Below are 15,209 nucleotides of genomic sequence, written 5' to 3'. Positions count from 1 at the left end.
GTAATTGGGGCAATTTTGGAAAGTGTACTTATTGGAAATCTGCCAGCTGTTACCACCCCGGTTTTGATTGTGCCCATCCTCCCGCCCTTCAGTGTGTTCTCTACCCCGTTCTGGGGAGGCGGGGCCGCTGGCTCAGACTTTGGAGTTTGTTCTTTTGATGGATGAACACTCCGGATTTCTCTCCCATGAAGGTTGTTTCAGCCATAAACCACTTTATTCCGATGTTTCAATTTCAAAATAAAAGGAAACTTATATTGAAAAAAAAAAAAAAAAAGAAAAGGAACACATACGTCCTGTCTTTTTGGAACTCAGTATTATTTTTAATTCCTTCTTAATCTAACAAAAATTTGATTATCCTGTGTTAAATTTTCCCAGCTATTGAAAAATGTTTATTTGGGCTTTTATCATAGCTTTATCTTTTACTGCAACTACATCATTTATAGTCTCTATGACTTTTGTAGAAACAGAGATGGGTTATAAGAGACCCTCAACCCATTTTGTGTGCAGAGAAACTAAGACCGCTGAGTTTGTATTGATAACAAGCAGGCCAATAGCTAAAATTTGGAATATTGACTGCATGCCTTGCATGGTATTTAACAATTTTTACAAACTATAATTTAAATCTCACAAAGATATGCAAAGAGTGCAACTATTATCATATTTCATCAAAATAAGGTTTTTATTAATTGTAAGAGTACCAATATTTTACTGAAGAAAGAAAAACACAATGCCTATTCTATTATAACAGAATAATATCCATCTTGGAATAGATGAATTGTGGTATTATTCCTATTTTGTAGGTTTTGCCCAAATGCAAATCCAGTGTTAAAAGAAAATTACCTCAGTCAGGAAATTTATTTTTGTCACTCTGTGTCTCTTAAAATCTGTATCGGAGGAGGACTAGTTTTTGTCTTAACTTTCCCTACTTTAGCAGTTTGATATGGTTATGAATTCCAAAAATAGATATTGGATTATGTTTGTAATCTGGTCTGTACCTAGGCATGATTGAGTTATGATTGGGCCTTTGATTGGGCCATGTCATTAGGGTGGGGACCACCCCTTTGTGGGTGGGAACTTACAGTTAAAAGGCATGGCAAAGGACAGAGTTGAGGGTTCTTAATGTTGTTTCGATGTTGGAGTTTGATGCCGAAGTCTTAAACTGGAGCGCCAGTGAAAGAGACAGAGCTGTTCGCCTGATAGTCTACAGCAGACCTTGTGGAAAAAACAGAGGAGCTGAGCCCAGAGGAACCCAGGAAGCCTGAACCCTCACAGACATCTGCAGTCATCTTGCTCCAACACATGAAAATAGACTTTGGTGAGGGAAGTAACTTATGCCTTATGGTCTGGTATCTGTAAGCTCCTACCCCAAATAAATACCCTTTTTAAAAACCAACCAATTTCTGGTATTTTGCATCAGTACCCCTTTGACTGACTAATACACCTACCCATGGATGAAAATGTGAGCAGACCCCATGGATTTTTTTTTCACTTTGCAATAATATGTAATATTCTACTCATTCAAATACTCCAAACCTGTCTAAGTTCAGTAACTTTTATCCCCAGTCTAATAGCAGAAAACAGTGAACTTCACTCAAAGTTAAATAAACCCCTTGTCTTGGATCAGGACTTCTGAAGGTGGATAGTTTGTGTTGGGGGGATGGACATAAATTTTTCTCTTTTCTTCCCTACTCACTAGAAAATTTTTCCTGGTGGAAAGCCCAATTTTCAGCAGCGTATATAGATTCCAAGATGGGAGGTTTTACTTCCTAACCTCTGTCATAGCTTGGTATGTCCATGTATATAAATTCTAGTCAGTGAGATATAAGGAGAGGTGTTAGTGGCACTTTCTGGAAATCTTCCTTAAAAGGTAGCTGTTTATATCTCTTTCTTCCAAATTCCTAGAATGCAGATGTGAGCCTGGAGCCATCTTTAGGAAAATGATAAAGGCTATATCTTAGAGATAGACAAACTGGAAGCTGAAAGAGGCCAGTGTCCTTAAAGAGTCTGTAGAACGACCAGGCCACACCTGGGTTTCTTTACCTCTTGGCTTCTTTAATGACAAAAAAATATTTTTTATATAAGTTTTCTGTCACATGCAACCAAACCATATGTAAACTGATATAGCATGCCATTTTTTTACAGTACTTTATTTTTTTCTTCTTTATCTTCTTTTAAATGTTACATTAAAAAAATATGAGGTCCCCAAATACCCCCCACCCCACTCACCCCACCCCTCCCACATCAACCTCTTCCATCATTGTAGCACATCCACTGCACCTGGCAAATACCATTTTAATATCCAGTTATACCAATAATGTCAATCAAAAGTCCGTGTTATTAATCATAATGTTATACTGCCTTCTACTTGTTCAATGATACATAGTTGGTTAAGATGGAATGAAAATTCAGGTCTTCTATTTCAGGGTAGTATACTTTCCATTGTATCTACTAGTCCATCCCCCTTTTTGATAGTCATATGCTACTAGTCTTTTCCATTATAGTCTACTAATCATTCCATTTTTGTGTATGCATTCCCCATGTTTTTGGTATAGCCCATTCTGTTAATGCAAAGTTTCCATCACTCAACAAAGTCTTCCCTGGTTAATTAAAGAAGTTTCCAAGGTGGTTTCATGAATGATTTCCAAATGACATGTATCATCTCTTTTTGCTTTGCTCGGATCTTTCTTGTTGATTTTCATAGGTATCCTCTGCATCCAGTGTCCTCAGACCAGCTAACTCTACCTGGGCATTGCAGTCTTGTTTGCCATTCACCTCCACTATAGCCTCTTGAGCAACTGAGTACAAGGCACCTCTGCCTCAGCTCAACCCTATTTTGCAGCATCTCCACTACCTGCCATATTACCCACAGTAGCCATTGATGGACAGGAGGCATACTCTTCAATGCTAGTTAGGAGACAATATGTCTTCTCTTTAATATAACATCTTGTCTGATAAAATCCACTCAATGCTTTATTGGATACTCATATCATAAACAATTTTTAGTGAAAACAGTTACTTCCATTTTAATTCTGCATTCTGAGCTCAGGAACATAGCTTTGTAACAGGTACCAAAACAAATATAAAATAATCCCATCCCTCTGGTGACTGAGGCTGGCTGGGTCAGTTCATCTGGCTGACTTCTGATTCCCTAAGGATGAGTTCTTCACAGAAAAATATCCTAATTTTTCTTGCAAAGAAGCACCTGGAAGGTTAATTCCATCAAATTCCCAGAGAAGTTGAGTCATGTCTAAATTAGCTATGATAAAGAATCAGCTTACCTGCCCAGGAATGGCGCCGCACACACGGAGAGTTGACACAACAAGATGACACAACAAAAAGAAACACAGATTTCTGTGCAGCTCACAACAACAGAAGTGGAAAAAGAGATGCAGCAAATAGACACAGAGAACAGACAACGGGGTGGGGGTGGGGGGAAGAGGAGAGAAATAAATAAATCTTAAAAAAAAGAATCAGCTCAAACTAGGACCCCTATAACAATATCATGTATAGAAAAAAAATCTTTCTGTATTATATTTTTATACACTGAGTCCCATACGTGATTTCATTTCTTCCCCCTTAAAATGCTCTTGGAATCCTCTCCCAATACTATCTGTTTTGTGAAATACAGTGAAGGTGACTTGACCTTTAATAATTCTTTCTCTTCACATTTCATTTGGAGTCATACACATGTACTTATCTGATCTTCTCTCTTCACCAGAATATAAATCTTCCACATGACTGCATTTTTAAAACATCCACATTGTGGGTTAAATAAAGAAAAATCTTACCCTGTAAGACTTTCATTCCTTACTGACCAGCAAAAACAGCCACAAATTCAAATCTTTCATGCACAATATATTTAGCTTTTGGTATTCAGTCTTGGTCCTTTAACCAAATCACTCTCCCATATCTCTTGTCTCAAAGCTCAAAGGTCAGCATTCCTAAATTTTTATGCTCCTAAAACACAAAACCACAGCTTTTTCAGACCGTAAGAGACAACAGAGAACAGGAAGTTCAAACTCTTCAAAATACACCAAGGAAATTCAGACAAAAAAGTTTGAGAGTTGCCCAAGGTTACACAGGTGGAGACACCTTCAACAGTACTATTTTATTTTATTTTACGATTTTTTTTATGTTCTGGAGTGATATCATGTTCTTAAGGAATTTGTTCCTGTCAAGTAGAATTTTAAAATTTTGCTAAAGTTTGTAGCCTAGATGTACTTTTGGTTTACTATCATTTGGTTTGTGCTCAGGAAATGATTATAGCAAGCACATTTGTAAGGCAAATCTCATATACCCAAAGTAATACAAAGCGTTACAAAGCCAAAAGTTAAGAGTCTTAAGAAACCTTGGGGGAAGATGCAAAAATTACTCTCACCTGGCCCATTCTATTTGACTAGGACTACAAGGTAGTGATAAAGGAAGTTAGTCTTCTTGACTTTCAATTAGTCAATTAAGGTAGAACTAGAGATCTAAGATGATGGGTGAGAGACTGAACATGTTTTTCCTCCCTCCTCATCATTGAGAAAGTAGCAATGAAATCGATAACCCCTTGTAATTCTCCACTTCTCTCACTATCCAATCTGACCCAAGGATTAAGAGTTGTTTAAAAACTATTTAGAATTATCCATATTACTGTCTTCCTCCTTTATTATCCTGCTGTAGGTATATTTATATTATGACTTGGTTTTCATAATAATATTTTACATTTGTTAAAATTATTTGTTAAATACATTTGTTACATAGAGAGGAACATTCATTATTATCCCTCAATTTAGTGGAAGGAACTGAAGCAAAGCAAGGTCATAGTATAGTCATCTTAACAGTTAATCTTTAAACCAAATTCATACCTTAATGCTTTATTTCATTAGAACCAAATATTTTCATTTACTAACTCTTCATCTACACATTTACCCCAAGTTTATTTACAGTCAACCAAACTATATTGTCAAAAAATTATTGAAAGGAGTTTGTTCACAGTTTTCAAACCAAGGACTTGGTTGGGTTTCTGGATCAAGAATTTAGCATTTTTTACTTGATAAAGTTATTAGGTCATTGTTATATATTTGCCAAACATCACCCACCTCATGACTCATAGTTATATGAGAACAGAAAAAACTGGCATGTTCAGAACAAGCCATAAAATAAAGATTGAATCATTCTTCTCTTCTGCCATGGAAGGAAAAACACCAAGGGTAAAGGAAAGAGCAGTGGTATGCATTCCAACACTAAGTGAGCAATTTGTTCAAAGCCAAACCTCAGATGGACAGTGAATAAACTAAAGTCTAGAGTTTATCCTAACAGTATGAGGGAGGAAATAAATATTTGTACCCATTTAGGCCATCCAGCCTTTAGTTTACCATATCATTAGTTACAATTCTTTCTATTGAATCACGGTTCTCCAGAACAAGGTATAGATTCACTTTTAAAGGTCTTTATAATTTTTTAAAGAATGATTCAAAAACCTCAACTTTTTCCAAAATGAACATGGTTCTCTCAATTTTCTTTTCCATGAGTTCAATTTCTTTGGAAAATAGTTTACATGACAATAATACACATACAGATAGGCTTATTATTAATATATAATGCAGGTGTAAGTCTAGTTCAGAAAATGCAGCTTTTTAAAAAATAAATGCTTAAATTCTAGAAAAGGGGAACAAATATTTTGCTCCTATTAGGTATCTCTTAGATCAGAGGTGGCATAATTCAATGAACTGAACTGAACTGTAAGTCCAGTAGTTAAATACTATGTTCACTGCAATCAACTTTGTCATTGTGAGTAATTCATTTAATCTCATAAATTGATAGAGTTCCCTGGAATTAATTATAGTAAGTAATAAGCAGTAATCTGATTACACACAAGCTGATAAATGGAGTCTATGAAAATATCTTCAAGATAATTTGTGAAAGAGTGATATAAGTAGTAACTCACAATCTAAGAGGCAGAAGTGCAGGAATAAACAAGTAAAAAAAAGACCTTTAAAGTGGAAGGTGATGATAATGAGTGGCTCTCCAATCTTTAGAGTTTTTGCTATTTGTCCTGTGGTTCATCATCTAATGGATATCATATGCTCTAGCCCCAGGTGGCTTTGCTAATAAATTCTATCAAATACAGAAGGAAGAAATAATACTAATTCTGCAGATTCTTCCAGTAATAAAGGAAAAGGTAAGACTTCCCAACTCATTTTATAAGGCATTACCACCACCTTAACCAAAATCAGACAAAGATGTTACAGGAAAACTACTGGCAATATCTATCATAATCATGGATGCTAAAAAATCACAACAAAATATTACCAAATTGAATCTAACAATACATAAAATTGATAATTCATAAATAAGTGATTTTTATACTGGGAATCCAAGAGCTCAGTATGTGAAACTCAATAGGTGTAATACATTATATAAACAGACTAAAGAAGAAAAAAACAAACAATAAGTCAAGAGAAAGTAGAGAAAGCATTTTTTGTTTTACAAGTTACAAGATCCATTCATGATAAAAACTAAGAACACTAAGAATTAAAGAGAACTTCCTCAACTTGATAAAGGATATCTGCATAAAGCCTATGGCTAACGTCATACCTAACGGGAAAAACTGAATACTTTCTTTTTAAGGTGACACAAGGCAAAATGTCCTCTCCCACCAGCCTTCCTCAACATCATACAGGATATCCTAGTCAGAGCAAGAGGAAGAAAATAAAATAATAGATGTAGATACTGAAAGGAAATAAAGAAAATAGTTTCTATTCTCAGATAAAATGATTGTCCAAGAAGCATTGCACAAAGATTTTACAAAAAAAAAAAAAAAAATGGCTGCTAAACTTAATAATATGTATGGCAAGATTATAGGATAGATGGTCAATATACATATGAAACTGTATTTCTACATACTAGCAATGAACCATTGGAAATTTTGACTTTTGAATATACCATTTACAATGGCACTATAAAACATGAAGTATTTACATATGACTAAAACAAGATGTGCTTAAATGCAAAATATTAAAGAATAAAGTTGGAGTACTCACACTATCTGATTTCAAGACTAACCTTAGAGCTACAATAATAATATCAATTTTGTCTCTGCAAATGAAGAGACAATAGATTAACCAGAATTGGATGTTCCACCCAATTAAGGTCAATTTATTATTGACAAATGCACTAAGAAAGTAATAAAGAACAAATATTACTAGAATAATTTGAAATCCATGTGCAAAAACAAAATGTTAACCTCAACCCACACTTTGCACCATAAACAAAGACCTAAATGAAAACCTTAGAAGGAAACATTGGAGAAAATCTGTACAATCTTGGGTTAGGCAAAAATTTCTTAGGACACAAACATAACATTGTAAGAGAAAAAAAAGTAAAATCTGTGCTCTTCAATGGGGAAATCTAAAGACAAGCCACAAACTGGGAGAAAATATTTGCAAAACATATATCTAATAAGGACTTGAATCCAGAATATATTTTTTGAAAATCTCCCAAAACTCAATAAGAAAATTTACACCCAACAGAAACAGACAAAGGATTTTAAAAGATACTTCATCAGAGAAGATGTACCGATGGCAAATAAACACATGAAGAGTTGCTTCACATCATTAATTATTAGAGAAGTACAAATTAAAACCACAATATGATACCACATATTGATACACAACTATTAGAATGCTAATTGAAAAAAACACCATGTCAGGTGCTGACAAGGATGCAGAGCACCTGGAACTCTCATACTTTGCTGGCATGAATACAAAATGGTATAGCCAATTTGGGAAACAGTTTGGCAGTTCCTTAAGAAATTATACATGTACTTACCATAGACCAAAAATCTCCTTCGTAGGTATTAATGGAAAAGAAATGAAAACATGTCCTTAGAAATGCCACTATGTAAATGTTTATAGCTGCTTTATTTAGAATTGCCAAAAACTTGAAACAACTTAAATGATCATCACTTTGTGAATAAACTGTGGTACATTTGCACAATAAAATACTACTCTGCAATAAAAAGAATGAGCCAGTGAAATATGTAATGAATGAAGGATAAATCTCAAATGCAATAAGCTAAGTGAAAGAAGACAGGCTCAAAAGATGACATATTGTATAATTCCATCGATATGATACTCTGGAAATGGGAAAAATGTAGGGACAGAAAACTGATCTGTGGTTGACAGCATTTGGAGTTGACACATGTGAAGGGTTTGACTACAAACGGACATGAGAGAATTTTGGGGGTGCTGGAAATGTTCTGGATCTTGCTTGTGATGGTGGCTATATGACCAGATGAGATCATCAAAATTTATAGAACTGTACACCTAAAAAGGGTGAATTTTACTTTTACATCTCCATAAAAGAAATTAGTGGAAAAGAAAACAACGTGCCATCCACTTATAAGTCATGTGTCCAGATGAAAAAGGTGGATAATACATTTTTAACAAAGAAATTGTTGCCAAAGTCAAAGTGATGAAATTCTTGGGAAAAGGAAGTCCTGTCACTTTAGAACTCATTGTAGCGAAGGCGACCATGTTTCTCAGTATTCTTGGAATACTTCAAGCTTCTGCCTCTGTCCTGACTTAATTACTAACAGCACTGTCTCACTATCAAAAGTGTCAAGGAGTTTATGATAAATTATATTGTCACACTATTAATAACCTAAGAGGGAAATATTTGGCAGTCTTATAGATATCCTAGGCTTTAAGAAGGGAATTATCAAAACGTTCAGGGGAAAGTTAAGTATGTTTTTAAGACATAAGAGTCTGAAAAGAAAAGTGGCTTATGCATGTTGGATGTTCCATAAACTATGATTCTAACTGTGCAGGCAAAATTTATTCCAAAGAGGACAAAAAGGAAAATTATCTAAAAGAAATCCATTTAATTATATTGAGTCCTCTCAAATGAACCTAGCTTTTACAGGAGCACATGTAAAGAGGGAATCTAATAACAAGTAAATATACAAGAGTAATCCAAAACTAGAAGAGTTGGGTCTGGGGTGATAAAACACAAAATGAATTAAAGTTCATCAAAAATGTTAATGATACAGATTTGCTTTTCTATTAAGTTTGAAGGCAGACGTTAATTAAAGGAAATGTCTTAGCCTCTAATGGGTACATGGGTAATCAGAAAGAGCTTATAAAGGATCTCTCCTACCTTAGGAGGACTCGGTTGTCATGCCAGCCTGAGAATGTGCTGTGGCTTCCCATGGTTGTAAAACTGGGTAAATACAGGGGAATGATCAATTAAGTAATACACCCATATGACAATGAAAAACAGTTTTCTCACTGACAGAGAAGCAAGGCAGAAATGTGAAAAGGGAGAAATTAGAATAATTCCTGTTTTGTTTGCCTGCAATTGGAAGAGTCAGTATGAACTCATGGTTTTCAACATAAATGACATGTATATGTATTTATTTGAGTGAGTAAATTTGTCTTAGATGCACATTTCCTAGCTATATCCGTTGAGAGGAGAAGGCATAGAAGCAATGACACAGCTGTAGCAATGAACATTCCTAACACCCAGATATTGGTTTCTAAATAACATCCTCCATTATAAGAAACCAGGAATCCTGGGAGAAATGGTTGATTCCAGGCTGCTGTAGGTAAAACAAGATAAGCCTAGCACAACTTTTTGTGCTAGAAAATAAGGAACTAATAAATGGTAGAGAAATGTCAAAATGACTCAGGAGCCAGCATGAAGAGCCACCCCACTGGTAAAAATCTAGAATATTTTAATCATTAAAATTAATAATAAGATCATAAAACATTGATTAAAATAGGAATTCAAAAATTCATACTAATATAAAAATATGAATTAATATCTATTTTCAATTGAATTCTAGCTAATAATTATGAGTGCTAAAATTAGAAAATCACTTTTTGACAACTATCCAATAATTAATACCTATTCAGAAAAGAATCAGCAAAAGATACTAAAACTAGTGGGTGAAAGTTTAACGAAAACAGTATATTTATACAAACTCAAAGTATCTGCCATAAAATATTCATTAAATAGCTATTAATTAGATTAAAATACTGATTAATTCATGTGTTGTAGAAGTTGAGAGAGTTTCAATTATTTGCATATAGAAGGGCCAGGACTCAGGAATGATTTTGAGAACGAAAAATGACTTATTGACGGCCGGCCAGACTTGGGAGCTTTCTGTTGCAAACCGGAGCCCTAAACAAGAATTTTGAGTTCCTTTTATACAGAGAGGAAGGGTCAAATTGTTCTTTGTTTCAGTGTTCAATAGGCTTGAATTAGCATATATCCTCCACATCCTAGGTAAGCTTTTAGCATGGACTTCAAACATTCTAGATAAGCTTTTAGCACATTTGGTTTGCATTTTCCCTGAATATTTAAAGTTTATAGAGTTTGCATTGATAAACTCTTTCCTGGGACTGGAGTTGTTGCCATGGTCTCCAAGGACAGAACTGCAGCCTCTTACAATCCCACACCCACAAGTCACAGACAGCTTAGGTTATCTACAAAGAGATGAAAAACCTGCTACCCATAGCCCACATCAATGTACAGTGGAGAAACCAGCTAGACACATCTTACCCATAAGATAAAAGCTAACATCACTTGAACAAATAGATGCTATGTGTTTCCAGATATGATGTACTGAGAAGAAAATAGCATAATTTCTATAATATTCTTGCCAAAAAAATGCAAAATCTGCATCTATTCATGAGAAAACATCAGGCAAATTGAATCTGAGAAACATTTTACAAAATAACTGGCTTGTAGACTTATGAAATGTAAGACTAAAGAATTCCTCTAGGTTGGAGGAAAATAAAGAGACATGGCAATTAAATGAAACTGGATCCTAGATAATTCCTGGAAAGAGGAAAAAGGAGTTTTGTTTTGTTGTTCATGTAGTATGCTTTCTACTTTTTGCTGTATATTGCTAAAAGGGCATTATTGGGATATTCACTGAAATCTGAGTGAGGTTTGTGGAGTGCAGAGTAATCTTGTATCGATGCTTATTTCCTTAGTTTGATACATATATAGATATATGTACATATATCTATATATATATATCTATGTATGTATGTATTATGATTATTGGGGAAAATACACTGAAGTATTTAGGAATAACAGCATCATGCCTGCAACTTACTCTTAAATGGCTTAGAAATAAAAGATAAGAAAGACAGAGAGGGAGGGAGAGAGGAAGAAAGGAGCAGGGAAGAAAAAGGGAGGGGAAAAAGAAGGAAAATAAATGTGTTAAAATGTTAACAATTGGGGAATTAGGGTGAAGGCTAAAGGAAAGGTTTCTCCTTGTAATTTTTCTGTAAATTTCAAACTATTTAAAAACAAAAGATTGTAAAAAAAAAAAAAAAAAAACGGTCTTAAATATCATTCCCCGTCCCTTCTTTTTAAATGTTTTAAATTTCACAAAGATGTAGCTGACCAGTTAGGAAAATTCATTACTGTATTTTCCCTTGCCTTCTAGTATGGTTTTTTAAATTAAAAAAAAAAAAAAGGCATAAAAGCAGTAATATTAGGGTAAAAACATTTTTATGGTAGTCATGAAAATTATACAATCGTGTTTTTTCATTTATGCGATCGTTACAGTCTCCTTCCTTTAACTTCATCACAGTTCAGAGTTGTAAATGCATCCGGTTTTGTGACTTTCTCATAAAATCTATTTATTAAGGTCTCCCTTGAATAAAATGTACTCCCGAAGAAAGTTTCCTGAATTGACACCATTCAGCATTGGAATAAAAAATACTTGTCTGGTGAAATATTTGGAAACCCACAGCCATTTAGTGATGCATATATGTATGCTTAAACTAAAAGTATGAAGCTTACTTGTCTGAGGTTTGTGGGTATATAAGGGTATATAATTACTACTATTAAATTATGTGTTCAACATTGATTTACTACCTTATTTATTATTGCTATTAAAAATGCTGACTGCAGTATGTGACATGTTCTTTTAATAACATGTGGCCTTTTTCTAAAATAAAGCACTCCATTTGCTCTTTTCATGTCCCTTGTGAATAAGTTCTAATAAACTTCATAAACTTGTTAGTGGTGGGTGCATGTTGGGAAATAAACCCCAGTACTGATTATCTCTAAAATTAGCATAAGAACACAAGGTTGAAATGCTTTTATTTAAAATCCACAAAAACTGATTAAAGAGAAAAAGACTAACTCTAGCTATAAAATCCTAAGTGTTGTTTTATTCTGAATGACTGAACACACCCACAACTGAAAAAATCACCCCAACCAAAAATAGAAGAACTGAGAACACTGAGCAGTTTGTATGTTGTTTTGTTTTCCTGTTGTTGTTTAGTTTATATAAGCTATTCAAGTGTGAAGCACCTCACGCAATAGGTAATAAATATAGGGTATCTCTAGAAATTATAATCTTCTAAGTTAAAAATGTCAGAAAGAAATGAATTGTGTTTGCCAGCTGTCCTTTTATAAATTCAGTAATGGTCTCTTGGACAAATGTTCTCAGGGAGTGGGAAGGAAGTTGTAAATCCTGCCCATTTCCAATCAGATCTGCTCAGGCCCTTCTCTACCAGTCATCACTTCTAAAAAGGCCTTGATATACCTTTTAAAGATAAAGATGTGGGGAGTTGAACGGGGGGATATTAAAAAAAAAAAACACAAACTTTTGTTTTTTCTCAGTTCCTTCAATAAACCTGTGACAATAACAGGCTATGGTACCTCATCTTTTCTTCCATGTCCACTACAGTAAAACAACAACAAAAGTTAAAAGGCCAAAAGGGCAGAATGTTCTTGAAAGATAGCAATAACCATACCAACAAGTAGAACAATCCTTAGCAGCTTTGTAAAAAGAGAATTATACATTTTCACAAGAAGATTAAAAGCTTTGAGTCAATAGAATGTTCTTTAAAGACCAGCAAGCATAAACCTTTTATTTCCAGTCTAGCCTGAAGCAGGCCTCAATGAGTCCCCAGGCTGTACTTCCTCAGTAAAGGAGGCTTTGCCATCTCATTGCAAACTGAGTTTTCATTCATTTGGAAAATATCTCTACATTTTAACTGCATAACACAAGAGAAAGCAGTCATAACAGGGAGGAGAAAAATGTGGCTTAACCAAGTTTCTTAAATTTTAAAATTAATGCTCTCTCTCCCAGGACCCCTGACATACTATCGCTCACTCATGGTTACTGAGCAATAATTATCCTCTATACATGAGATTTTAAATCAAATCTCATTCTGAAGTCTGAATTTTAGGAGTACTGCCTAGTCCTTGAACTGTTTCTTTCAAATATGACATACTTGTTTAAAAACACAATCCAAACTACTGTTTTGATTTTAACTATATACAGAGACATAATGCACTGGTGTAGAGGGATTGGATCATATATATATATATATAGCTTTTAATAAAATAAATAAAACAATAATTAATTTTTAAAATCTGCTTTTATTTAGTTTTCTGATGGCATAAGTAGCTGCCTCTACATTAACCCTATAATAAAATTAAAAAGGGCTCTATCTCAGGGGTTTAATTTGTCTGCCATGATGAGTGATACAGCCCTGGAAACCTGGGTGACACTGTTGTGAACTGAACTAAGCCAATGTGGTCTTGAACAACTCTTAGTGGGTTTTTTGGTAGAAAATGGTAATCAGTGAAGGAAGAAAGGGTTATCTATTCCTCACAATTTGATTGGTTACAACTGAAGCAAGTTTCAAACTAGATTCTGCCCCACATATGGGCATTAATTAAACAAGCAGGCACCACAAGAGTTCCTTCTTTCTGTTCTGTGAGCCCGGTGAAGTCTCAGCTCTGAACTCTCAGGTGTCCTTGGTAAAACAATCCAGCCAGCACTAGCTGGATTTGCAGAGTCCAGTGAAAAATAAAAATGTGGGTCCTTCATTTAAAAATTAAGAATTTCATGAGAGCGATAGCAGAGCATTAATCCAAGTGCAGGGCTTGTTTATGCTCAAGTCCCTGGGTGACATGCCACAAAACCCGTCCCACATTCAACACAGACACAAGATTCCAGAGGCAAGAGTCTATCCCTAACGGCCAGAGTCAGGCAATAAGAGGTTCTCCAAAAGTAAAGGCTGGAAAAAATAATTGATTTGAAATTAAGTGTAGGGTGTCTTCCCTGACTGTAAAAGCTTCAAACTGGTTTAGTACATCCTACAAAAAAGGAAATACAGCGAGTATCCCTAAAACATTTTAGTCAATGCATATATCTGGAATTTTATTTTACAGTAAGAGTTCATTTCTATGATTCGTCATGCTAGTTATCATGGCACTATTTACAATAAGAAGCCCGTTTCTGATTTTCAGTATGCTCATTAGTAGAGTTAGATATTAATACACATAACAGAAATATTTGCAGAAGCTACTGCTGGATAATTGGCTTCTTACTTAAAATACATAAAATAACCCTTAAATGATACCATCTTGATTAGGGCAATAGACTGCCCCTAGGTGAAGCTTAAACTAACTGGCAGACACATAATTTATGTAAGTTGTAGCCATCTTAAAACTCAGACTTCCATGGGGTGGATATGCTCAAGGGTTGAGTGCCCACCTCCCACATGGGAGGTTCCAGGTTCTGTTCTGGTGTCTCCTGAAAAAACAACAACAAAAGACAACAAGTAAACAAACAAACCAAAAAGCCAACTCAGGGACGCTGACTTGACTCAGTGGTTGAGAACCAGCTTCCCACATATGATATTCCAGGTTCAATCCCTAGCCCCCAGTACCTCAAAAAAAAAAAAAGTCAGACTTCATCTCCAAAGAAAATGTGCTGTGAAGAAAAGAAAGGATTAGAAGTATGCCGTGGCTTTTAACCAAGAGCAGGAATTCTCAATCAGATAAACCTTATTTCCCTTTCTGGTTACATCCTTGAGCAGAGCTAGGAACACTTGCAAAAATATCACACCATTCAATAATATATACTTGTAGAAAGACAAAGTGAGAGCGATAGAATGGAAAGGAGGATTATTTCTAAGCACTTACTAAGTAATGGGAAATTAAACAGCCCTCAGTGATGGCTTGGAATTACATACCCCAGAAAAACATGTCTTTAATCTTAATCCATTCCCATGGTTGTGAACCCATTGTAAATAGAACCTGTAGATGAGGATGCTTCAGTTAAGGTGTGGCCCAACTGTCTGAGGATGAGTCTTAACCATGTTACTGAAGGCCTTGTAGGGAAGGGTGCAAAGAAAGAAATCCACAGGTAGCAGCCAGAAGCGCCAAGGGAATGCAGA

The sequence above is a fragment of the Dasypus novemcinctus genome, chromosome 1 (genome assembly GCF_030445035.2).
Source record: "Dasypus novemcinctus isolate mDasNov1 chromosome 1, mDasNov1.1.hap2, whole genome shotgun sequence".
In the NCBI taxonomy this organism is placed as follows: domain Eukaryota; kingdom Metazoa; phylum Chordata; class Mammalia; order Cingulata; family Dasypodidae; genus Dasypus; species Dasypus novemcinctus.
The sequence above is the reverse complement of the archived record's forward strand: the minus strand, read 5'-3'. Positions refer to the sequence as shown.